The sequence below is a fragment of the Otolemur garnettii genome, unplaced genomic scaffold, assembly GCF_000181295.1.
Source record: "Otolemur garnettii isolate 467f Iridium unplaced genomic scaffold, OtoGar3 scaffold00006, whole genome shotgun sequence".
NCBI lineage: Eukaryota > Metazoa > Chordata > Mammalia > Primates > Galagidae > Otolemur > Otolemur garnettii.
The window spans coordinates 18,174,018-18,200,619 of NW_003852401.1; the positions used below are offsets into that span (position 1 = coordinate 18,174,018).

The 26,602-nt window shown below is 40.5% G+C and overlaps 1 protein-coding gene and 1 non-coding gene across 14 annotated transcripts in view; both read left to right on the plus strand.

Moving 5' to 3' along the window:
• The window catches only part of PTPRD (protein tyrosine phosphatase, receptor type D), a 2,156,277-nt gene that overhangs the window by 1,604,783 nt on the left and 524,892 nt on the right, over positions 1-26,602 (plus strand). The gene's annotated exons all lie outside the window — the stretch shown is intronic.
• LOC111722884 lies at positions 13,239-13,339 on the plus strand. Its single transcript, XR_002771529.1, has one exon. It is a non-coding gene; the product is annotated as a small nucleolar RNA U13 (small nucleolar RNA).

Genomic DNA, 26,602 nt, shown 5'->3' on the forward strand with positions numbered 1-26,602 from the left:
GTGACATGGATTAGAAAGCCAGGCCCAGCTAGGCATGAACGTGAGCGCAGGGGCACAGGAAATGCACACACGTCGGGAAGGCAGGGAGCTCTGGGGGGCATTTTATTTTCTATTTTATTTACTCAGAGCAAGGTGAATGAATAGTGCTAGATTTGGCTGAATTATCTTCCACATTGTTTGAAGGTTCCATTACCTGAGAGACAGTTTCCAAGGACTTGGTATATTTAAAATCAAATTCACTATCACTGAACCTCTCAAATAAAACTCACACCTCTCTTGGAGGGGCTTTGATCTCATCCTGGAGCATTTTATAAAATCTCATAGAGGTTTGTTTTTTTTTTTTTTTTTGAGAAAGTAAAGTAGAAAAGGAAGCATTCTCATTCTTTCGCCTACTCAAATCCCTGTATTTTAAAATATCAACAGCTGTCAGGAGGGTTGGTTCTCTAACTGGTGATTAATGTAGTTACTAACACAGAGTAAAGTCACTTCACAGGACTTACAGGGAGAAGTTGAATCCATTTCCAAAATAAAAGTGAAAATATACAGTGAGTGACAGCATACACGCAGGAGGACAGCCCCGTGCCTAAATGAGGAGTGGGGAGACGAGATCCGGGTTTCTGTTCTGCCCCAGCGGATCTCTTGTGCCCCTGGGACTCAGATTCCTTTTTCCTTTCACTGTTTAGTGCCATCTCTTATCTGTTACTCTCAATTTCACTTATTTCTTTCATTTTTTTTTGTAATGAAATATTACAAGTAAATGGCAAGGCACCGGAAATATAAAATCATGTATGAGCCATCAACCAAGAGTAAATAAATATTAATATGCCATTTTACCTCAATACTTTTTCTTTCTCAAAGGGCATTTTTACACATTTTATTTCAGTGTAACATACATTCAGATAAGTCAACATCGAGTAAGTGGGAAGTTCAACGAGTTTACATGAACTGAAAACACCTATGCAACCAGCAACTTGAACAAGAAACAGGACATCCCTGGCGCTGCCAATGATCCCACGTGTGTCCACTTCCAGTCTCAAGCCCCACCCCAGGCCCACGTAACCTGACTCCTACCAGGACACATGGAAATTTTTCTTAATACAACAGTGGTGTCTGGTTCTGGTGTCATTTGCTGAGCCTCATGTTTATGAAATTCATCCATACAGCTGAATGTAATTGTAGAGTTTTTATTCTTTTTGCCACATGGAGTTCCATTGAGTGCACATTTTCCAATGTATTTTAGGAAATAAAATGTTAGAGATAAAAGATACAGTTAGTTTAAGCTACATAGCTGTTATGTCTATTATCTTTTAGTTTTTCTACATATAGAGATATATCCATTAATAACATAAACCTGTTCTGTGTTTTGAACTTCATGTAAGTAATACCCTCCACATACACTATTCTACGAGTTGATTTTCCTCTCTCAACATTATGTTACAAATATTTCCACTTCGATATACACATAGCTAGTCCATTTTAACTTCTGGGTAGCGACCTACTTAAAATACCATATTTTCAAATGTAGCTGTCCTTGATGGCTGCTTAGGTTACATGCTCCTTGTGCACGTGTAAGAGAGATCCTCAGGGTGTACCTAGAAGTGTTCTTGCTGCTCAAAGTGAGCACACTGTTATCTTTATTGCTTACTATCAAAATGCTCTCAAAGAGGTGTAGCAAAAAGTTGTAAGAGTTCTCACCTGTCCAGGTACATGCCAACACTTGGAATTACCAGATTTCTATTTGTGTGCTTGTGGTTTGGAGGGTCTCGACAATCTGGTGGGAGTGCAATGGCTTGTCCCTGATTACTGGACAGCATGGGCACGTCCTAAGACCTTTCACTGTCTGTTTCACTACCAGCCCTTTGCTTTTCCACACTCCCTTCTCCCTGCACATCTCACGCATGGCAATGCGGACTTTGCTTTCCTTCTCTCTCCTACTGATTAATGAAAGGGGACGGTGGCCCAGCGCAATGCTAATCCATCCAACACTAATCTCTTCACACATCGTCTCTATTATCTGCTAGAACTCGCTTCTGTTTCTTGCTTTTATCTTCTCTTGTTCCATCGACTTTCTTATCTCATGGCCCTTTCCTATTTTTTAAAAAGAGAAAACTCAAAGTCTCTTCTATTCTTGCTGTTTTTCTGTTATTTAGTATCATAATCAAATCTAATCATCTACCCATCTGTTATTCACCATCAAACGTCTTGAAAGACCTAGTTTTTGATCTCTGATCCTCAGGTCTCACCATAATTAGCCTCTGCTATTCCACTGAAATGGGTGTGAAGGTTGTCACTGACATCTAAATCTGCATGACTCACTCTATTGTCTCGACGGAGACATTTCCTGGACCTCATGCCCATATCCCCTACTCTTCTCTCATTTACTGAATATTCTGTGTCCTTCTGTTTCTCTGGGTCTTGCATGTGTGCTATGTGGTGAGATCTCCCCTCCTCTTGGCCTCAGAGGTAGTGATTCTTTCTTCTGAGGTTCTGTAGAACCTCGTATATATACTCATACAATATATACAGATAATTTCAACTTTGTATTGTTATTACGTTGATCTATAATAAGAGAGATTCTGAAGGATTTGTATTTCTGTGCCTTTAGTGCTTAACATAGATTTTTTTGGCAAATGTCTCTGGAATGAATCAACAAACTGGGCAAGCATTTTGTTGCAGTTTCTTCCAGTTCTAGTTCAGAATCTATGACGGGGGAAAAGAGGCCTATTTCCTCCTGTACTGTCTGCCTCCCGTTGTCCATTTGCACAAATGGCCTTCTCTCTGCCGGACAAGTCATGTGCAGAGTCCAAGGGATTCTACACAGCATTGTACAAAATCCCCACCACAAGCTGAGAAGCTGCAGCCTGGCGGGAGGAGCTTCATAGTGACCTCCCCATGCCCGTGTTAGAACTGGGGTCGCAGAGGACCAGAAAAGGCCCAGAGTGGGGGGATTCTATTTCTTTCCTATTTTGTTCTCCAAACCCTAAACATTGAGAAAAGAAAAATAAGAAGTGAGTGAGAGCAGAAAGGGGAGAGTATGAGCATGAGTAAGAAGAAAACAAGATCTCACAGGGGCTGTGAAGAAGGGGAAGATGATCGCAAAGGGTTTATCTTAGGCAGAAAAGCAGGATCAGATTAAATAGTCTATAAGAGAAATAGACTTGGATTTAGATCACCAATATCCACCCAATTCCAAGACTGGTGGATCCCAAGGTGACTATAAGCTGCTGTAGGCACCTTTTTTTGTGTTTCATGTGGTTTCTAGAACTCTGTAGCTATTACTAGTAAATGTTTTCTGGGTTTAACTCATGCCCAAAGGCACCATTATCACATGACTTTGCCCCATCTTTCCAGGTCACATGTCTGAGCCTTTCATGCCCAGATCACTATGCATGAGTAGCAGAGGTTGAATTCAGGCCACTGTGTGCTTTCCTGATTTAAAAAAAAAAAAAAAAATGCAGTTTTCTAGATTTATCAGTTGCTAATTTAAAGTAAAATTGTATGTTGCCAATTGTACATTGAACAAATACCTCTTTAATGTATTAGCATTGTTTTTGAAAGATCACCCTTCTCCATATATGTTAAAGAATGCTTACCTTAAAAAAAGAAATACTAGATTGGTTCAAAGCACACAGGTCCTGAGAGAGGCTACAGTACCCCCATCTGTTCAAATACAGGGACTAACTGATTTCCCAAAGACCTTGATCCTTATTCATAAAGTACTGCAATTCACTTCAAAAACCCCTGACTTATTTGCACTTTAAAATGATAAAGCTCACCCGGGTCATCAATAATCATGAAAGGCTGGTGGAACCTGGGCTACGGCTGCAAAGGCTCTTTTGTCCCTTTCCTCATTGAGACAGGCAGCTGCCGGCTGCCCCCTTCTCCCAGCCTGCTCTCACAATGAGGTAACAAAGGAAGATAGACAATCAGAATAGCGCCTCGCCTCCTGGATCCCCGTGCTCCTGGAGAATGACTATACTGTATAAATAGCAAATAGATTATCTGTCTACAGTGGTGTGGAAGACAAGGCTTTCTTAAGGCAAAGGGGAGTAAAATTTAGCAGAAATCGGGAAGAGAAAATGTTCTAGGAAAAGAGATATCTAAAGGCATCTGAAAATAGCCACCTAAAGAGGACACTAAAACTCCGATCTTTCCGTGTAAAGGTCCAAGCCACCACTTGTGTGACACAGACTTTTTTAACCACACAGTCACACTGAGTTAGTCCTAACCCAGGAGAAGTCTACCTAGTGAATGGCTCTGTGTCATTTCTTGAATCTTCACGTGGAGATGAGAGGAAACACTATGAGCTTGTGAGAGTTCACAGATCTCTGCCTGAGGCCAACAGCATCTGAGACTCGTGTCCGTCCCAAATAGGAACGTGAAATGGAAGTGTCTCCTACTTTGTACCACCATAAGCCTTGAAAAGGAACGAGTTCCTGATCTATCCGGGCAGAACTGCCCTTCTGTATTTCTCATTCTCAATTCACTTTATTTGATACATTATGCAAGTCTTTTGAGATGGCCCTTGATAAAAGACATAAATGCCAGGTCATTTATTTGCATACTTCTGATAACAATATATTGTGAGGTCTATTTATTTGGAACATTCATCCAATTCAAATATGGGCACTAAATTAGGCTGGGTGTCCTCAGTGTGTGATTTGTTCATTCATCTATTCATTAATTAATTTACCCCATTGCTATTATATTGCCTACTACGTGCTCAGACCTGATTAGGAGGTGGGGGCTCAAGGTTGAACAAGACATATGCATCATGCAACAACAGAATATGCATTGTGCAATATAATCTCTCTCTCTCTCTCTCTCCACCATCTCTCTCTATTTCTGGTTTTGTTGATTATCTTCATCATCATCATCACCCAGATGCCCAAGTTAAAATCTGGAAGTCTCTCTAGAGGAAGCTTTCTCTTCCATTTCCTTTTAGTGCAACATATTTGTTGGTTAACACCCTCTTGGACTTCTGCCTAGAAAACTGTAATAGCAAGTGCAAAGGTCCAATAATAGATGGGCAATGGATCTGATCATTACTTAATACCTCGTGCATCAACTGAAAGTTTTACATTCACTATTACAGTTTATCCTTACAATAACCTTATAAGAAAATGATATTATTACTTCCATTGTAGAGATAAGAAAACAGGCTTGGAGAGATTTATATAAGCTCCTACGGGCTTCAGGTTAGTAGGTGGGATAGCCTCGGTTTGACTGCAAGACAGATGTCAAAGTCTGCTGTCCCTACTCTGCCATGTACTTTGCCCCAAATATGGGGTTCCTTGATTGTTTCTCACTCGTAAAGTTTCCACAGAGAGATGCCTTCATATACACCATTAGCTCATCCTTTTGAGGTGATATTTAATGTCTAAGGTGAGGCACTACAGTTAGAAACAGCCATTAAAAAACCTCAAGGTGAAGCACTTAATCTTAGAAGAATGGATCGTTAGATCGTAGTCCCGTTCAGCTGGGAAACCTTTAACAAAACCCCTCTCATAAATTTTGGTTTCATCTGACGGAGATAATGTTTGTCATCTTTTTGTTTCCTTTGTCTCAAATCCTTTTGGACTCAAACAGTATTATCTTATGTTACCTTTTAAGTCAAGGCAGTGCCTGAAACGTGTGTCTACCTTGAATGTAGTGTCAAGAAACAGGTTATTGTATCTGGGGTAATAATTTCAAATTGTGTCACCCAATTATATAGCAAATAGAAAAGCACTTTATAAACTGTAAATGACCATGGAAATATAAAGGGTATTATTATGTTGGTAGGTAAACACAGTCTCTTAGTATTTGATGAGCACGCCTTTTCAATAAAGCAAAAAACAACCCAAGGAATGCTGCTTGATTGTCCTATTAAGAAGTGAGTGGCATAGTTATTCTTCCTTTTAAATTTCACACTGAAAAATGCAACTATTTGATTTAAAAATTCTCAGTTGTGTGTGTACGTGCATGTATAACGAATTTCTTAATATGATTAAATGCACCAGAAGCTGCTGTTTTCCAAGAACTGAGATGGCTCTTCCGCTAAGTTCCAGTAAGGAAAGATAAGACTTGGGACCAAAGGGCTGAAGTGTTTGTATACACTACTGAAAGTAGGGAAGAAATGATCTCAGAATGGACACTTCTGTGTATTGTGAAGTTTTAAACAGCAGTCTCAGAAGTGAGCGAGGCGGCAGCAACTAAAACACTAAGGAGGTAGTTCCGAATTCAGCAAGTGTATCCTTCATTACTGCTTCCTTTGAAGTTCAAACCTCATCTCTTTGTACCTAGAATAGGTTTTGAAGAAACAAAACTTCAAGAGCTTCAGATGGGCAATAAAAAATGTTGTAATCTCCTACAGGAGAGAAGTGATTTAGAAGGCAACATATTTTTTATGACACATCAATGTTTGCCACAGACCAGGCCCGTAAGTAAGAAGTGAAGATTTAAAAGGAAAGAGCAGTGACATAACTTCCCTTTACAGGTGTCATTCGGCTTAAAACAACCTCTGCGAACCCAGGGACTGAATCATGTTGGATGTGTGTGAGAGGGGTTGGCGTGACGACTGCTACTCCTTCCATCTGTGTGCAGGAGCCAGCACCTCACTACCAAGAGAGTTTTTAGTGAAATCAGAATAAAATGATCTGTGCATGTCTGTGTTTGACAGTCGTGCTAAACCAGTCTTGGGGGAACAAAATTATGTCTCTGCTATCACATACCCACTTTAAAAAGAAGTGGCAGAAAATGATGGTTAATCCTGCAGGCTGTGGAATCAAACAAACCTGGGTTCAAAAGCCACTTCTGCCACGTCTGTGCTAGGTTTGTACAGACTTAGGCAAATCACTCAGTTAACACTTCTGCACCTTGGTTGACTCACATGGAAAACGAGGATAACAAAGCCCCTTCAAAGGATGGTTTTGTTAATTGAGTAATGCTATGTCCTTCAGATGCTTAGCCCAGGTCCAGGGAAGGTGGCTCCTGCCCATAATCCTAGCAGTCTAGGAGGCTGAGTGGGGAGAATCACTTGAGCTCAAGACTTCAAGTCCAAGCTGAGCAAGAGTGAAACCCAGTCTCTACCAAAAAGGAGAAAATCAATAGCCGGGCATAGTGAGAGAGCCTGTATTTCCAACTACTGGAGAAGCTGGAGTCAGGAGAATATCTTGAGCCTACGAGTTTGAGGTTGCAGTGAGCTACAATGAATTGTACTGTACTCAGGGTAGCAAAGCAAGACTCTACCTCAAAAAGAAAAAAAAAAAAAAAGGCTTATCCTTGTGTCCAGTGCATAGTAAGTAGTTTTAAGATTGACATTATTTTTCAGTCATTTACAAAATATTTATTGAAGAACTACTATAAACCAGACAATTTACAAACATAGTGCGTGTGCGCGCGTATCTTCAAGAAATGATGCACAACCCCATACCACCTCGGCATTACTTGGAAATGTATAATTAGAGTTTTTAAGCATTTTCTAACCACTAGCACATTAGCAAACAACAAACACTACTGCACGGTGCAGAGTTTGTTTACTTGGGAAAATTCAGATAATGCAGCTGCTTCACACAACAAACCAGGGGGTGTACTGATTACAGAGGATGTTGAGCCCCAGGACTATATTTAGTTAGAATGTGACATCATCCTAAAACGTTAATTATTTGACTCATGCATTTTAAATAACTTTGTTTTGTTATTTAAGGAAACCCAGATAATCCAATAAATGCCCCCCCCTTCCTGACTGCATTTAACCAATTAGAACTTAAAACATAAAGGACTATCAAGTAATTAATTTCAAAACCCATAACATCAACATCATAACATGGCTATCTCGGTCAAAATATATGTCCTGGAACATGATAACCATATGCTATAAAATATAATTGATATAACAGTATAGGCCAATAAGGTGAGTCCTCATTCTGGCCACAGACATTAGAGTTAGGAAAGATTTCCCTATGGCAATTACGTAGTGAAATAGCATTAAGCATGCCTTTCCATGTGTAGTCATGGTTGTGTCTATATAAAACTGAACATCTGGATGAAAACCCAAAAGTTCAATCAAGTCTCCAGATGTCTTCAAATATCAGTGTGTCTGGCTTATGGACCAAGCAGCTGGACATCGTTTTTCATTTCATTTTGCTCCAGATGTTAGTCCCTATGGACACAACCTCTTTCTGCGTTCTTTCCTACCTCTCTTGCCTTTGAGATTATGACTAAATCATTACCAAAACACAGAAAAGCTCACCATAGAAGGAGGTGTCCCCTGTGTTGAAGTGTGCTATTAGCCAAAACTCTGCTGGCTCAGACCTGGATATTAGTTGTGAGGACAGTGGCAGTGAAACACTGAGCAGCAGAGAGCACATGGGGATCATTTGGTTCAAGAAACAAAATCTCTTTTATGTGTTTATAGAAAATGTGTGATCTGACATTGGTAGGTTTAGGTTTTTTAAAAGTTGAGGCAGTGTGGTGTAAGGGGGGACAAATGCATTGGCCTCAGAAAACCAAGAACAGAATCTCAGGCCTGAGTTCACATTCTGTTCTTAAAATGTGACCTCAAGATCCCGAACTTCCTCTAAATCAGGCATCCTCAAACTACGGCTCGCGGGCCACATGCAGCCTGCCTAGGACATTTATCCAGCCTGCTGAGTGTTTTTGCCACCGCTGCCTGTCCTGCTTAGCAGCCGACTTGTCCCGGAGCCCACAATCCAGCCCTCCAATGGTCTGAGGGACAGTGAACTGGCCCACTGTTTAAAAAGTTTAAGGACCCATGCTAAGTGATCAACTATCTAGGTTTGCCTGGGACGCTCCAGTTTTGTTATGAAAATCCCATGCCCTGAAAAAATCCCTCAATCCCAAGCAAATAGATGCCTGGTCACCCTAATTGTCATCTGTAAGATGAGGGTAATAATAACTTCCCCACTGAGTTGTACTACAGAATGGTGAATAAGTAAAGCATCTAGCACAGCCAAGAGCAGGGTCTCCAAATGGGAACTATTAGGATCATTACACATCTCACTCACATTTCCCATTCTGCTTGCTGTCAGAGCACAGGCTCTTCTGTTTCCGTTTCATTCAACACAATCAACGCTTCTCTTGCACTATTACAGGCACTCTCATTGATGCCATCACATTCCCATCACATTAATTCCTACACTGTTCTCCCTGTCATTGACTCAATGGTCATGAGTCCTGCATCATCCTTGCTGGAATCTAAGAGACAACTTTTTGTTTCCTACTATGAGGTGCTGCTGCAGTTCAGATGTGAGGTGTGAAGGCTCCTGTGCCCACAGCAAGCCTGACATATGTGGGCCCTCAACAGGTGCTTGCAAAATGAGAGAAGGGTTCATCCAGAAGGAATAGAAGAAGCAAGAGAGTCGTGGTGAACCGATAGTGAAAGCGTCCATTGTCGCCCTTCTCTTCTCTACAAGCTCTTCTCTTCTATCATGGATTTCCAGTTGCTTCCTATTGGAGCTGTGTCACAATCTTGCAGGAGTCTGCCAAGTAATATGAAAAACCTTCAGTATACTTAGTCTAGCCTGCTCCCTTTCTGGCCCTGTCTGACTATTCAGTTCTCAAGCCTCTGGTTGCTCTCCTGCTGTGTTGAAACATCCACTGGCCTTACCTAGCTTCATCATTGGGTCTGTCTTCAAATTCAAAGAACATTCTCTTGAATCTTTGCCTTTCCCGCTCCACTGTATCCTACCCTCTGGGTAGCTCATTTTCCATTGCCGTCCATTTTAACCAAGTCACACACCTGCTCCCAGCTCTCCCAGTGCCTGCAGTCTCAGAAGCTAGAGTCAGATGTGAACTAGCAACAGGCAATCAAGCTGCGTCCTTTCCCTTCTCTGTCTTGCAACTTAGGACCTACCTTCTCCCAGTTTTTCCTAATAGCCCCCCCCAGTATCTAGCCTACCATGGTGGGCTCAGAAGAGACAGTGTGCTAGCCACCAGAATTACAAGGGGCTAGGTTTTGAATAACAACTGTGCCATTTACTACAGCATGAAATTAAATGAGTGTTTTCACTTTTCTGAGCAGCCTTAATTACTCCTTTGATAAAATGTGGAGAAGAATCGTACTTGTAACAAAATGGAAATAATTATTATGGGAATTAAATGAGGTAATATATATCTAAAGCTTGTCCCTGTCGATTCCTTCACTCCCATTCATCCCAATACTCCATCATTTCTACGATTGCCTAATTCATTTCTTAAAATTCTATGAGACAAAAATCACTGTGAGAATTCTAGAATATATCTCTCCAGGTACTTTGTTCTGCCTTTGGTAAGCTCTTGATATCTATTACTGGACTGATTCTGTATGCAATATACAACTCCACTTTCTTAGACGATCTGGGCTGGGGGTGGGGTTAGGACCAGAGCATCTAGGTGCCTCAAGTTATTTTAAAAATAAAAATATGAGACCTGTATAAAGGGAAGTCCTCCATGGGCACTTCGCAGAGCCACAGGGGAGAAAGAGGAAAGCTCACACCCCTGACCTCTGAGCTTAGCGTTTTTCTTCTTTCCACTTTGAAGCAGTGAATAATCAGCACATCACAGTTCATTTAGATCTAAATCCAATTAAGTCTGACCTTAGGGATAGTTACTCCTAGCTCCCAGCAGGTGTGTGCTTGGAAGAAATTTCATCTGTGCCCTTTGTTCAATTTTTAAATTACCCAAGTTTATGGTCATGTTGGGCCTAACAACACCACTTATTGAATGTCCAAGGCAAACACCTGTTGGCTTAAGCATCTAGACATTTATGCTGGAAAGAGTTTTAAGAAAGAAATTGCCTCTCTATTTATGGTATGTGGAATAAATCTGAGAGTTTTTTTTTTTTTGAGCCAGAGTCACACTTTGTTGCCCTGGGTAGAGTTCCAAGGTGCATCACAGCTCACGGCATCCTCAAACTCTTGGGCTCAAGTGATTGTTTTGCCTCAGCCCACCAAATAGCTGAGAGTACAGGTGCTTACCATGGCACCTGGCTATTTTTAGTGATCCACCCACCTCAGCCTCCCAGAGTACTAGAATTATAGATGAGAGCCATAGCACCTGGCTTGAGAGTTGAAAATTTTCTATAGGCTTCATCAGTCCTTCTGCTGGTTGCTGGCTCCTGGCTCCTGGGTAAGATTACTCAACCACCCTGCCCCTTGGTGTTATCATCTGTGGAATGCCCTGTAAGATTGTTGTGAGGATTAGACCTAAATAGGTAATTCCAGTGGTACAAGGCCTGACTGGTACTCAGTTAGTGATATTCACTATTAATATAAGGGGTACTATCAAGACATACCAGGAATTTCAAACATCGGGTCAGTTTTCACTGTGGGAAAAACCGTATGTCTGTTTGTGTGTGCATGTGTGTATGTGTGTGTGTGTGCGTGCATGCATGTATGTGCCAGTGTGATATTTTGATCAATTCTTCTACGTATCTTCTGTTAATAGTGCCTATCATTTTAGAAGTCATGTTTTAAAATATCTAAATTACAGATGCTCATAAAGGTTTCTGTTAAGTAACAGAAGAGAAGGGTGTGGCATGGTGAGCCCCGGGGAAGATTCCGATCCTTTGCTAGGTACTCCTCAGATATTTTCTTACCTATTTCTCACACTTCCCTTGTAAAGTCTTATTATTTTCATTATACAGGGAAACAGAAACAAGTGTAATTAAAAGCATAAATTCAAACAAGGTCTAACCAACTCTAACTTACCTCCTACTTATCTTGGAGATCAGAATACTTGGCTGACACATCATGATCCTCAACGATTAACCTCACTGCTCTGATCCGTAATTTTCTAATCTCTAGAACAAGGGGATTGGATCGGACAATTTTAAAATTCCTTTCCAAATCTCTAAGCTTAAAGGAAGTTGTTGTAAAATAAATCTTAAAATAAATCTAATCAAGGGGGACACCAGGAAAGCACCCCTTGTCTGTACTTAGTCCATGAGTCTTTTTGGGCGTCCATCCTTCTTGTCACTATAAAGGGAAAGGGAGGGAAATCGGAGCCCCTGTTGGTTCCTGCCTTAGCATGTTGTTTCCAGACTGCTTTTACTGGCCCTTTTGTGACCTTGGAGGCATGATCTTCAGGATGCCAGAGCTCTCCTCCCCCACCATTATCCTTCTACCAACCTGGCTAATGACAGGCAGCTTGATCCAATCCAGAGGATGTAACTAGGTTCTGGGTGAGAAATCTAGCTGGTGTCTTCTTTCTCCTTTCTCTTCCACTGCAAGAAGACAGAGGAGTCCAGGAGAATGACCAGATAACCAGAAAAGTCCAAGAGAGTGGCAGAGAAAACTATGGCTGGATGAGTCTATGACTCTCCGGGAATCTATTCCAGCTCTCTGCTGCCTTACTCTGGTCCATTCTATTTGTACTGAAGATCCAGGTCTTGACGCTCTTTCCAACTGTCCCAGTGGCCTTGCTTCTCACTCTTTCCACTATGTTGTGCTTCTACACTTTAAAAAAAAGTACATACATTGCATTATGATTAGTTGTGGACATGTCTATCTTTTATTTAAATTTATACTCTTGTGGTTCAGGACCACAAGGGCACTGGCCATATCCACCAGGGCTGGCAGGTTTCGAACCCAGCCTGGGCCTGCTAAAACAACAATGACAACTGCAACAACAAAAAAAAAATAGCGAGGTATCATGGTGGGCTCCTGTAGTCCCAGCTACTTGGAAGGCTGAGGTAAAAGAATCACTTAAGCCCAAGAGCTTGAGGTTGCTGTGAGCTGTGACACCACAGCACTCTACTAAGGATGACATAACGAGACTCTGTCTCAATAAATAAATAAATAAATACCCCTGTAAATATATCCATACAGTTTGATATATGGTAAGGCTCTTCCAGTATCTTGTGTTGAAAGAACCAAATACTATACAGAATCATTGGCAGAAACCTTGTAGAAAGAAGCTATTCTTATGTTTGAGAGGAATGATGTATCCAGCTTTGATAAAGCCTCCTATATCTGGACTAACCAAATAGATACAGTAAAAGGCAGTTCTTTAATTTAGAAAAGTATTCATGGAGAATATCTTTTAAGACAAAACTAATTTATTGAATATTAATATGAATGTATAAAGGTTTGATTAATATATAATTTTTTAGGAATAATCTTTCTCATGAGACTCTTAGGTCCATAAGGGCAGGTAACAATATATTTGATTTATTTTGCATTATACCCCAAGTGCCTGGCATATAATAAGCACTTAATAAATGTTACCAAAGGAATGTACTGTTGAAAAAAGAAATAACCCTTTTGTAGTAGTTCGTAAGCAAGATGATTGTGTTTTCACAAACCTGTGAGATATGCCTCCCTCAAACCCTGTTACAATGTGTGCTCTCTACATAAAAAGAGAAAGAAGGAATGAAGAATTGCAACTATTATTGAAATGAAGGAACACAGTGTGTTGCCAATCTCTGCTACAAATTAGAAATGACTTTGGAAATACTAGTGAAGCAAAATACACTAAAACATTTTAATCCTCCTCATTTTCTGTTTGGATGAATGTAAATAATCACTTCTTGTTAGTACTCTAAGTCGAGAAATAGTAGGCATGAGCTGACAGAGAGCACAACGCAGGGTACCTGGACTATCTGCATGTCTGCTTGTCTTTGTAATAATGACATTATTACTAATAAGCAACCCCAGAATAAATAGTCATAATTAGCTCTGAGCAGTTAGGATCTTGCTCAATAAAAATAATAGCGTTAAAATCACTAAGGAGGCGTGGACTGTAGGCCATGTTACGTTATCTTCTTCATGGAAGAGAAAAGGCAGAGGCAGGTGGCTGGTGATTTCCATGGATAACACCAAAGGAAGATAAGCCAGATCTCTAATCGAAACCTCACTCAGAAAAACCAACTTGAGAGAGGATCTCAAATTTCTCATTATCTCTTAGACACTTGCTGTTAATATGCTGTTGATTCAGTGATTATGAAGGTGGCTACCATCCTGGCTTATATCAAATATCTCCAGCTAAATCACTGGCAGGATATACTGTGGAGTGTCTCAGGGTAATGGCTGAGAAAAATTCCCATCTTGGTTCCCTTAGAGTTTAGCTGCTTTTCACACCACCATCATTTAAAACACTACATTTCAGACCCCACAGCAAGCATAGGTGTATTTTTTTGTAAACAGGGTTCAAAGAAGAGGGTTTAAAATGTTCACATTGGAAATTCTGACTTAAGCAGTGAAACCAAAAGGCTCCCTCTGTCCATAGGTCACTCACCCTCTGTGATTTGGAAGGATCACTCTTTCTCTCGTTACGTATTTTATTGTTTCTAGAGATGTGTGGCAGGTCTTCAGAGCAGTCTCAGAGAATGAATTGTGGGAGACATGGCTTCCAAATTTGGTCCATCTTCTCTCTGTCTGTATTTCTATAATTAAAATTGAAGCAAAGTTCTAGCACTCTGGGAGTCTGAAATGGATGGATTGCCTGAGCTCAGGAGTTCGAGACCAGCCTGAACAAGAGTGAGACCCTATCTCTAAAAGTAGCCAGGCACTGTGGCAGGTGCCTATAATCTCGGCTACTTGGGACATTCAGGCAAGTGGATCACTTGAGCCGGAGAGTCAGAGGTTGCTGGAAGCTATGACACCATAGCACTGTACCAAGGGGAAAAAAAGTGAAACTTTGTCTCAGAAAAAAAAAAAAAAATGAAGCCAAGTCTAATGAGCTTTAATGTTGCAAGGTCATTATGCCAAATTCAAAGCAGTTAGTAGGAACTCTTAGACCTATGATTCACTTTAAAATCATTAAAATTAAATACTATTCTTCCCCAAAAAGTTTAGAAGTTTTTAATAAGTCTGTAACTCCCCACTAGGATAGAGAGGTGAACATTAATCATAAAGGGGCATCCAGAACTAAAACAGTAACCAGGGCTGAGCACCACAGACCAGTGGGCTCCCTCACAATGGACCAGGGACCTGACTATGTCCTTTCTCAATCGTCTTTGTGCCCCTCGTGTTGTGCAGAGTACCTGGCACACTCAGAAGATATTTGACCAAACACATGAAACAAGTTACAAATGAATGAATGAAAAGAAATGAATGAATGAATGCAGAGCCAGGCTGCCTGGGCCCAGTTCCATTGCGTGTTCACTGCCTTGCTCCCTCACTGCCTGACACTTTCATTTTCTGTGAAACTAGGATACCAGGAACATCATGAACAGCTTTTAAAAGGATTCCCCATCAGAGCTAATCACCTGTCTTTTTTTTTTTTTTTTTTGAGACAGAGCCTCAGGCTATCCCCCTGGGTAGAGTGCTGTGGCCTCACAGTTCACAGCAACCTCCAACTCCTGGGCTCAAGCGAGTCTCCTGCCTCTGCCTCCCAAGTAGCTGGGACAACAGGCACCTGCCACAACGCCTGGCTATTTTTTGGCTGCAGCCATCATTGTTGTTTTTGGCAGGCTCAGGCTGGATTCGAACCTGCCACCTTAGGTGTATGTGGCTGGCGCCTTAGCCACTTGAGCCCCAGGCGCCAAGTGTAATCACCTGTCTTCTAGCTAACATATCTTATTTACATGAGCTCATACCAGGTCAAAGAAAGGACAACATATCCCTACCGACACCAGTGGATCCAGTCCTCTCTTTGGAACACAGATAGGTGTGATGTTTAAAGGAAGTCTGAATGCATGTAACAGGCCTGCTATTCCATCCTTGCCAAGGGTTAAGTGAGTCTTCTACATTGTCAACAGAGTAGAAGTTTACCTTACCGGGAAATCCTGGTAACACAGAGATATAACCAACAGGAGCCTGAGGGAAGTGTAGGATTGGCATCTACCCAGACTCACTCAGGTACAGTTGTGGCCATTTTTTTTTCCTGTGCTTGCAAGGGGGATCATAAGGTACAGAGAATTAAATAGTAGAGCCCTTCTCTTTTCCTCTTAACCCTATACGACTCCTTGTTAGCTTTCCTCTTCCTCTGTGTTCTCCACCATCTCCCACCCTGGTCCTCCACACTGGCCCTATGTCTTATAATTTGTCTGGAGGGTCATAAAAACAGCTGAAAGTGTAATAGTACAGAAGTCATTTTGCTTCCCACCGAGTATTGTCTGTGCCTGGAAGAAAGAATTGCATAGAAGGGCATGGTATAGACCAATTCCACTGCTTTCCAATCTCCTACAAATGATCCAGCTGTAGGAAACAGCAAGACATGGTATTTCATAAAGTCCCTTCAGATGACTTCCCGAGAAATAAGCAGTATCTGGCAGTGCGAACTGTGATCATCAAGAATGATTAATATATACTACTGCTAATGGCTGTAAAGCACTTCATCTTCACAGCCAATTATATAAACTGTATATCGGTGGGTAGCATAAAACTTCCCTGAAGACTGTTAGTGTCAACAGCCAAGGGAAGATTCTACCCTTTCTCTTCCTGTGCCATTGCAGGTGGATAATGAGGAACACTTTCATTAGAGTTATGTCAGTAGACGCCTTTATTCCTACCCAACATCCATCATAGGCTTTGTGATTAAGAAGGTGAGAACTGAATTCTCTGAGAAGAGTTGGAGACGTGGATTTGTAATGTTTAAATGGAAAAGGGGCAAAGAACGAAATAATGACCCCTGGAAACTTTGTCTGTTGGCCCGTGTCATTTGAGAATGTAAAATGTCACTGAGGGTTATCACTCGTAAAAAATGGTGCTGAAAAATATGTCAACTTCAGCTGAGATCTGAAAATTCTTTAGCATTTTTTGTTTTTTTACTGATTAACTTCTATCATTTTGTCAGTGGAAGCCAAGATGAATTTTATAATTTGACCTATCATCAGAAAATAAGAACCATTAAAAGACCAAAATAACAAAATATCCTTGTTAAAATATTTAAATATATTTAATTTAATAAGGCAATTTATTGTTGCTCTGAAGTCCTTTCCCGTAGGAGAAATAAACTACCCCTATAAAAGTCTCCTGAGTGTTGGTGTCTCATAAAATTCTAAAAACAGCTAAAAATGAGATGTTTACCTATTTAGGTAGATTAAGCAATGTTTAATAAACCATTAATTTGACATAGTAGCTACCCTGGGTTACTTTTTGGAACAAGGCCCAGATTATGGGCTGCTTCTTCTCATTTGGCTAATACAAATTATTTAAAATGTGAAACAGGGTAGAAAAGGAAGGGGCCGAGAGGGGTGCATTAAAGGGACACATTTAAAACACAGTCTACTTTGGCTGTGTACCAGGCCACATTCTTGATCATTGTAACTTTTAAAGATGTTTGCAAACATGTTTTTAATTTAGATATTGACAACAAGTTCTAATTTGCAAAGAGTGCCAGGTCACTTAGTAACGTTTTATTGCAGCACTAAAGAACATTCAGTGTGATGAGTTATTTTTGCAAGTAAATTTCCCAGGTTTAAGTGGTTAGGGTGTATTAAGTTAGACTTATAAACTAATGAATTCTTTCTGACTAGATTTCTGCCAGGAGCAAATAATGAAGCTTTTAACCAGGAAATAATGAAGCTACAAATTCTTCTAAGGATATGGTAGCAAAGCCATCCTATAACATCATACCATATGAGCGCTACAAAGGAGGTTCACAGGCACAAGATTTCAGAACTTGTAACACTTTTCCCCAAAGAAAACCAGATTCCCATTCTAGGTCCAGAGTTTAAAAGGAAAGGTAAACTTCTATTTAGTAGATTGTGAGTTTTTTATTGTCTCATTTGGTTTGATGACTATTCCCTAATATATATCTCAAGTGTATTTATTAATAAAACCAGTCTGGGTGAAGTTTTTAGCTATGTCTTATTGCTGTTTAAATAAAAACACAACAGATACGCACACAGTCAGGCAAGCTCTTTTGGTTTAGGTCAACTTGGTAAAGAGTATTAGAGCAAAAATAGTCGAAATACAAAATCAAGGCAACTCTGTGCTCTTAATTATATGCTCACTTACTAAAGTTTTAAAAAGAAGAGACAGAGTAGTTAAGATACTATGAGCCCCAAAGAAGAGAAAATCCAAGAAAAATCTTCCTTAAGCACTGAGAACATTTACCATCTCCTAAGAAGCCCAGGCGCAGGGCTTCAGGATTGGTGAAGTCAGTGGCTCAGCAGCGCAGAGAATCTGATTGTCCCCCATCTTTCTCTGTGTCACGTAACAACTAAGAGAAGTGAGTCTATTTTTCTCCTTTTATGAGAAAAGTGGAGCTTGAAGAGATTAAACACATGAAGAGAGTTAGTCAGTTAAGTGGCTAAGCCAGGATTTCGGCCCACTGGGCTGAGGGTAAAGCTTGTGCTCCTAATCACACTAAATTCATAAAATCCATTGTAGGCGTGAAGCATTATCTAAGAAAATGAGGTGATGCTTATTATTAAGCGGAATAACGTACATGAGCATCCAGACAAGTAAATCTGCTTCGTTTATAACTGTCAACCCCCCGTCCCTGCTACCTAATTTTATAAATACGCATTGAGATGCTCCCTTATGCTTAAAATGTGGTTGTCAAGGGTCATAACATCTTAGAGGTGATATGAACTGAAGCATAAAGGCACCAAACAAAGACAGACTTCCTAAGGTTATTGTGAACTTCTAGAGAGCTTTCTTGTCATCAGCACAGAGAGATAAACTGATAAGCAGTTCTGTTACTTATCATCATTAACTTGACTGGCCATCTGCTATTTTGTTTAATAAAAAGACGATTTTTATCTTGATTTCACAAATGTGTGATTATCTTCAGTGTGTCCGTGTATAGTTGTACAGGCTGAAGACTACACCTCTGTATGACGTAGCCCTAGATTTTTCTCCCTCCCCATGCCACCCTCACCATCCACTAGAAAAATCATCTCAATGTTTCTGTTCTGAACGTTTCGTTAGAATCACCAACTTAGAGAAGATATGCGATAACTAGACGTTGTCTCTTAAACATTCATCAAACACTTCCTAGGAACCGGACTGTGTGTGGCAGCTGCACACACAGAGTCAGCATAATCATCCTGTGAAATAAATATTCTCTCTGTTTTACAGATAAAAAGATAAGAACTATGGGACTTTCAACAGCTCACAGTGTCACACAGCTATTAACAGAGTTGGGGATTACATTCCCTCCCACCCAATGTATTTTCACTAGGATAAAGTAGGGAACAGATAAAAGTCATTAGGAGAACAAAGTGACCAAGTGCTGGGGTGGCCGGAGGCACGGAGGGGTTTGGGATCAGGGCGGAGAGTGTCAGATGCTCAGGAGAAGCGTAGAGTGGAGAAAAGGAACAATAGTGAGAAGGCCGATGGCTGACTTTCCCCCGCCATTTCTTTTTCCCAGAGTCAGACTCGCTAGCTCAGCCACTTCCCTATCTAACCCAGATTTATTTGGCAATACTCAGGTAAAATCTATAAGGAACAAAGAGCACCTTGCTTTACCTTAGTTTGCAAAGAATGAAAGAAAAATTGTTTATAATTGAAGGGATTTTTTCCCCCCACAAGGTCTCACTCTTTCCCCAGTCTGCAGTTCAGTGGTGCAATCATAGCTTAATGCAGCCTCGAACTCCTGGGTTCACGCGTTCACCTCAGAACAGTGCTTCTCAATCTTCCTAATGCTGCGACCCTTTAATACAGTTCCTCATGTTGTGGTGACCCCCAACCATAAAATTACTTTTGTTGCTACTTCATAACTATAATTTTGCTACTGTTACGAATCATAATGTAAATATCTGATGTGCAGGAGACCCCCAAGGGGGTCGCCACCCACAGGTTGAGAACCGCTGCCTTAGAACTATAGGCATATACCACCATGCACAGCTAATTTAAAAAAAGGAATTAATTTAAAGACAGGGTCTGCTATCTTGTCCAGTCTGACCTTGAACCCTGAGCTCAAGCAACTCTTCTGCCTCAGCCTCCTGCGCTGCTAGGGTGACTAGCATGAACCACCATGCCCAGCTCTACCAGTTGAAAGTTTTACATTTGGCTGGGTTTCCATGTAAACTATGGGCAAGTCACTGAACCACAGGCCACTAGTACAACCAGCCATTAAATGTAGGTGGTGAAATGGAAGGCCCTCTTAATGGGTTATGAGTTTTTATTCATTCACATGTTGGGAATAATGAGTAAATGCCCAAGGGACACAAGTATTATATTGTCTTATCAAATTCTTAACCTAAATTCAAAAGTTATATATGGAGAGTGTTCAAAATCTACATAAGGTGTCATTTTGCCCTCCAAGCCTGGAAGGATATGAAGGCTCTGCCTAATATGATAAAGACCAAGGGTTATATTTTAATGACTAGATGCACACCAAGGATCTAGAAAATAGTGTACAAATGGATTTTACTATTTACATGGGGTAATCTGTCAGTTTATATGGCGTCTACCACAGGTGGTCTTCAGGAGATTATTTTGTATCTTGCCTCCCTTTCATTTTCTCCTCCCTTCCTCCCTCCCTCCCTTTATTTCTGAGATGGGGGTCTCACTCTGTTGCCCAGGCTGCTCTTGAGCTCCTGGCCTCAAGTGATCCTCCAACCTTGGCCTCCCAAAGTGCTGGGATTATAAGCATGAGCTGCCATGCCGTGATGCCAGCCTATTGCTTTTCTCTCATACTTCTCTGCAGTGTTGTAGACCCAAGTGCATGACACCAGCCAGACCTAATCCCCTGAATATTTCTTTCTTTAGAATCAACCATCTGTACCAAAAAAAACAAAAGTCCTTTTGTTACCATTTACTGTAGCACAGAGTATAATCTCCAAGCCTCATTAAAATGAAATATATGACAATGCAAAAGATAAAAGAAAATTAATAAGAAAGAGAAAACAATTCATTCATTCCTTCATTCAAAAGTCAACACATACTGAACAATTGACCTGATATGTACCAGGCATCATCCTAGGAATGAGGGGCATACAGGAAATCCATCCTGTTCAACCCCTACCCTCGGGAGGCTTATATTCTGGTTGTGGAAAATAGGTAGATAATAAACAAATAATTAAAACCACCAGGTAAAACCTGACAGCTGGCATTAATTGAAAGAAGAAAAATTATACAGGGCAAAATGACAGACATGATGGGGGTGGTGAATTTTATGCGAGGGGGTCAGAGAGTGTAGCCATATATATATAAAGATTCCTTCATTCAATATTTATTGACTGCCTTTGAAGAGCTGGGTACGTGCAAGATGTAAGATGAATAAGACATGGTCCCTGCCCTCCAGGAGCCGACAGCTCTGTGGAGAATCTTGCCACCTGCTCCATTAGGCAGACAGATTAGAAGTCTCAGGGCATACTGCTGCAGTAACATCGTACACAGTGACCAATTTGAACAGATTGTAAGTATTCCAAAACTCACAGTGGTTTCCATAAAATAACTCTCACTTCAAGCAAACATTTCAGTTGGTGAGTAACTCTATTTTCCAGCGACAGCACTCATATTTGAGGGCTTTCTTAATGCAACGATGATTTGTTTTTCTAATTGGTTGCCAAGGATTGTTTGGGTTCTTACTGAAATGTACTTGTTTAACTCCTCCAAAGCAACTTGGCTGGTTTCTTGTTGTACTGGCAAATGCTGCCTCCTGTACTGAAAAATTTGTTCTTTCTGAAAAATTTGGACTGTCCCTGGATGGTGTGCATTAAAATCAAAGATTTCAGGGAAAAAAAAAAAGAATTAGAGATTTTTTTGAAGTACATGATACCAGAACTTTGTATCAACCAGATTTACACGAAGGTAAGCTCCACCCTGAATGATGTGCCTTTTTATCCTATTTCTATCATGCTGTGTGTGCAGACCTGGTTGAACATTGCCTTGTGCATTGAGAAGCCGGAGAAAAGTCTAATTACGGTCAAAATGCTAGCTTGTAGGAACAGGATGTTTTCTTTGTTGTGTTTTTAATACAAGCTCCACATCCTCAGCCTTACAAAGGTTGTATAATATGACATTGTAACACAAAAACTGTATCATGGGACAACACCACTAAGCAGAGAAGTCTTTGTTTTCCCGAAGACAGAGCCTTTTTGATAGGGGATGAGAGATCATATCACAGACAGTCCTTCCAGAGTAAAAGCAACGGACTTGCTGATCTCCCTGCTAGCAGGGGTGAAGGTAGTCTGCTCCCTCAAGGCTCCGGATTGGAACCTTCTTTCTCTTTGCCCTCCCACTGTCAGATTCCTCACCCTTTGCCATAGTTAGGAGACCCAGGAGAGGAAATGATTTTGGCTAGGCTAAGACAGAAGCACAGGTGGTGCCACTTGTTATAAACTTCTCAGTTTTAGCTGGAGCTCAGAGCCAACTTCATAGTGGTCTCTGAGCGGTTTGCCCTGTCGGAAAAAGGCAAGCAAGAGCTTTTGGCCCTGGTTGTTGATTGATGGCGTTGCTGCTGATTCCCACAGGCTGCCATCTTGCAGGGAACACATTTCCTCTCAGTGGCATCTCAGGACGATGGTGCCAACCTGAATCTCAAATTGGCTATACACAAATCTCCTCATTTCCTTAGATCCAAACAGTAGATTTGAGCAGTTCTTTCTATTCTGTGTTGGAGAAATTTTGCCCCAAATTTTGAATTATGTGAGCCAGTCTGTTTTTCACTGTACCAAGGTGAAATCAATTTGTCATAAATTGTGCCTCGTCCCTACACATTGGAGTCCTTCTCATTGGTAAAGTTTTTACACTTAGCATGACCTTTTATATAGCAACTCCCACTGCTAGGATCATGTCAGCTTTAGGGGGAAATGACAGACAGGAATTTTGCTATCAAAGTTACTTCCGAAGGCCATGAAAAGTCAATCACTGGATAAGATCAAGAGCTTAGTTCTAAATATAAACTCTTCCTCAGCACTTGCACAGAAAAAAAAAAAAAAGTCTGCTGAAGTCTAACTCTACATAAAATTCCCCATAGGAACACTGCTCCCTCCTAAATATTCCATGTTCTAAGGATGTTAAGGTGAAATTTACCCCATTGAATTTCGAGTGGCTGATTCTATGGCTTATGTGTATGCCCCACATTTCCTTGACGATAAGATGCTAACATAAAAACTCCCATTTTTCAGCTCTGTGCTCTTCGATTCAGAGACTATATTGCAATTCAGTAATTTTTGCAGAGTGGCCCTGCCCAACTGGGAAGGAGGTTCCCGTTGTCGGTAGGTTTGGCTTAGGGTATGCAGTTTATTTGTTTGGGTTGTATGTGTTGAACATATGCCCAGGGCTTTTAAAAACAGTGATGGGAACATTTGTACAAATGAAATTGAAAGCAAGGGAACAGGCATTGCCAATACTTTAATTATGAACCTCGCAACATGTGTACTTATTTGAGAGTTTAATGTGTGTAAGACAAAACAGAGGGAAAGGAGGGGCACCTGGTGGGCTTTTATTCTTAACTGGCAAGAAATAAAAAGAACAAAGCTCTTCTATCCTTTTGATGCTGAATGATATGGCACCCTGCCCTGTGTCCTTTTCCCAATAACCTTTTCACTTTGGGGCAATGTCAGGACACGGGGTAGCCACTCTGAGGCAGCCAGAGTGGCCATGCATGTCAGGTGATCTGAGGGGTTCCACCTTCCTCCTCTACCAATGTTCCTTCAAGGTCGGAAGGGCCCACACATCACAGGGTGTGGAACTCCTAAGAACACGTGAAGGTTCACGTTTGTGTATTAGAACCCTTACTGCCTTCTACTGCCTGAAGGGGAAAATACCAAACTCTTTGGAAACTCTCTTCTTTGACAGACACATTTCCCAGAAACTGTAACCAGACTAGCTGGAAGGTTGTTATATTCGAGGACATTACTAAGCTTGAGGCGGTGAACCAAAAGAATTTGGAAAGTTTGAGACTTGGGAAGATAGAATGGTTGACACACTCTTTCTTTCCCTTTAATTTTGAGGGTTCCCCCCCGCTTGCATCTTTATTTCCAGGTAAATCGTATTTCATCCCAGATAGAAAATCAAAATCCTCTTTAGTCTCTGCATGGATTAGGAATCATCATAAGGTTAAACTAACATTGTCTCCCCTCTTAAAATCTTTAGTTTTATTCTAAAGAAATTTTTTGGAGAAGTGTGTTGGAATTTTTTTTTCATGTTATGTATGAGATGATATTTCCAAAGTAGCTATTATCCTGTTATAATATAATTTGAAGGGAAGAGAGTGGCTAGCTAAGAGGGTATCTTTTACTTTTAAGGCTTTTTTTTTTTAATTGATGGAAAAAGATACACACCAACACAAATAGTTCATGGCCAATTCTCTCCCTAAGTGTAACAGCTAGAACTAGTGGTTCCCCAATAAAATGGTAACCCCACTGAAACGTCCCAGTGGATTGCTGGATTTACGCTACCATGTCTGGTATAAATTTTGTGTAATTACAGCTGCCTGCTGAAGGAAACCTGTGTTCTCTGCAGGTTGTCAGGACCTTAGTCCTGGCCAGAGGGCAGTGGGTAGGATTCAAACCCCTCGCCCCTGCCAGCAGTCAGGAGCTTCCTTCCCAGCAGAGACCACAATCTGTCAGAATAAACCAGCTGTGCAAAGCAGAATTAAAAAGCTTGTTGATTTAGGTAAAACAGTGCCACCTGTGATTTTTTTTTTTCCTTTTAAAAAGTTGAGAGAAAAGAAAAAGGCAAATCCTAGAAAGAGGCGGTTAGCTTCTTAGGAAATGCCAGAATCTGTTCAGCTGAATGGGGCTATTTTCCCAGGAACAATAAAACAAATCAATACATTTGAATTATCACAGTGGTTTTTAAAATTACTTGAAAAGCTTGCCAAAACTTCTGACTCCCAGGAACTAGTCTAGAAATTGGGATTTAGAAAGTCTAGATCAATTTATGAGTCAAGGTCATCTGGGAAATGGGTGTTTTGCCACTCACAAAGGTAGTAGGAGCATTAAAAGATGAATCTCTTGAAGTTCTCTGTGAAGGGCCACGTATGTTAATATTTAACTAATAGTATTGGGAATGTTCCTCTTATTTGCTACGCATTGTGTTAACTCTGGGAGAAATAATAGCATTCCACTTGTGTATTGATAGTTTTCTATTATTAGAGTTCACCAAGAATACCTTCTTTTCAGGAAAATGATTTCCTTAAGCCAAAAATTATGAGCAACTTCTTTCTCAGAAGTTGCAGTTTTGTTGTTCCTGATTTAACTCTGAAAATAACACACAGCCATCAAGACTAGTTTCAATTTACTTCCAAGGAGGAGGGTTTTCATCATTCTGATTCATTCCCCTCCTTCCCTTCCTTCTTTCCTTCCTCTTTTAATCACAGATAGATTTGGGCTGGGATGGCTGGAATGCAGGCTAGTCTGAAGGGGTTTCTTCTTTTAATTGGACTGCAGAGAATAAAAATCATTAGGGGATGTTAGTATTGTATTTGGATAAAAGACTTTTCCTTAATATGTCTGCCTTGCTCACAGCCCACATTCTTAGAATGAATTGACATAGTTCACATGCCTCACACACAGTGGAGGTCTGAATGAATGAGCAGGGGGGTGAATGGCAGGCATGAAAACTAAGCAATAGGAAATGCTAAAAACACCATAAGAACATATGAAATTTGGACTATTTTTCCTTTGTAGTTACCACTTAAAAATGAAATTCCATGAAAGGATCATCCTTTCTTCACTTATAAAATGAAAGCACTTTCGCGAAAAAGTCTTAGAGCTGGAAAAACTTTGAAGACGATCGGTCTAGTGCCTTTCAAGTTGTGGTTTCTAGAGCTGTAAAGCGAGGTTACTCCAACTTTGACTAAGCATCTGAATCACTGGGGAAGCTTTTAAAAATATAGATGCTAGAGCCCCACTCCCAAAGAGTCCAATTCAGCCCAGCATAAGTGTGCCCCGGATATATATTTTAAAAGTTTTTATAGATTTTAATGTATAGCCAGAGTTGTAAACCAGCGTTCTAGGGATTCAGTAGTCCAAGCATTTGGACTTCTGATCTGATATATACATGGATGCTCCCTGGAGACAATATGATAAAATGTATTAAACTAAAAAAGTTGGGATGTGTTTGTGTCTTATTTTTTTAATAATTGTCTTGTGTCTCATGGTCTTAGAATTTCCATTAATTTCAACAAAAATTCTATTCAATTCAAGAAAAGTTCAATGATACGGGGTTCTATTATATACTCTTAGGACAGGAGATTCTACAACCGTACAAGAAATACATGAAAGATTAAGACTCAGTCCTGTCCCATAAAGATTTTATGGTTTTGCAATCTGGAAACATATATATGTACAGGTAGAGAGTTGGGGCACAGACAGAGAGAAAGAGAAAAACAAGTATAAATATAACTTTAATAAAAGGCAAGTGTGTTATGAATGACATAGGTAGGATTGAGTCACCGAGGAAATATTACAGCTTTCAGTATTTGCTGTAATTTTCTCTACCCAGCATAGATCTAACAAAATTGAGCAGTTTTGACATCTAGTCTTATAATTCAGCCTGTTTTTTTTTTGGATGGGATGGTGGGAGCAGGAATAAAAAGAAAAAGTAATACAGGCATCTTCTTTCTTCTTACCTCCACTTGATACAGGATAATACATTTCTTAGAACCTGGGATTCACCAGGTAAGAGATATCTCGGATGGAGGAAATGAAGCAAAAAGCATGAATGCCAAAATGCTTTTCCGGATGCTTCTAGATAGATGTCTGGTGTCTGGCGTCGTTGTTCAGGGAAGGCAGAGACGAGCATCTCCCTGACTTCATTCGTTTTTGTGC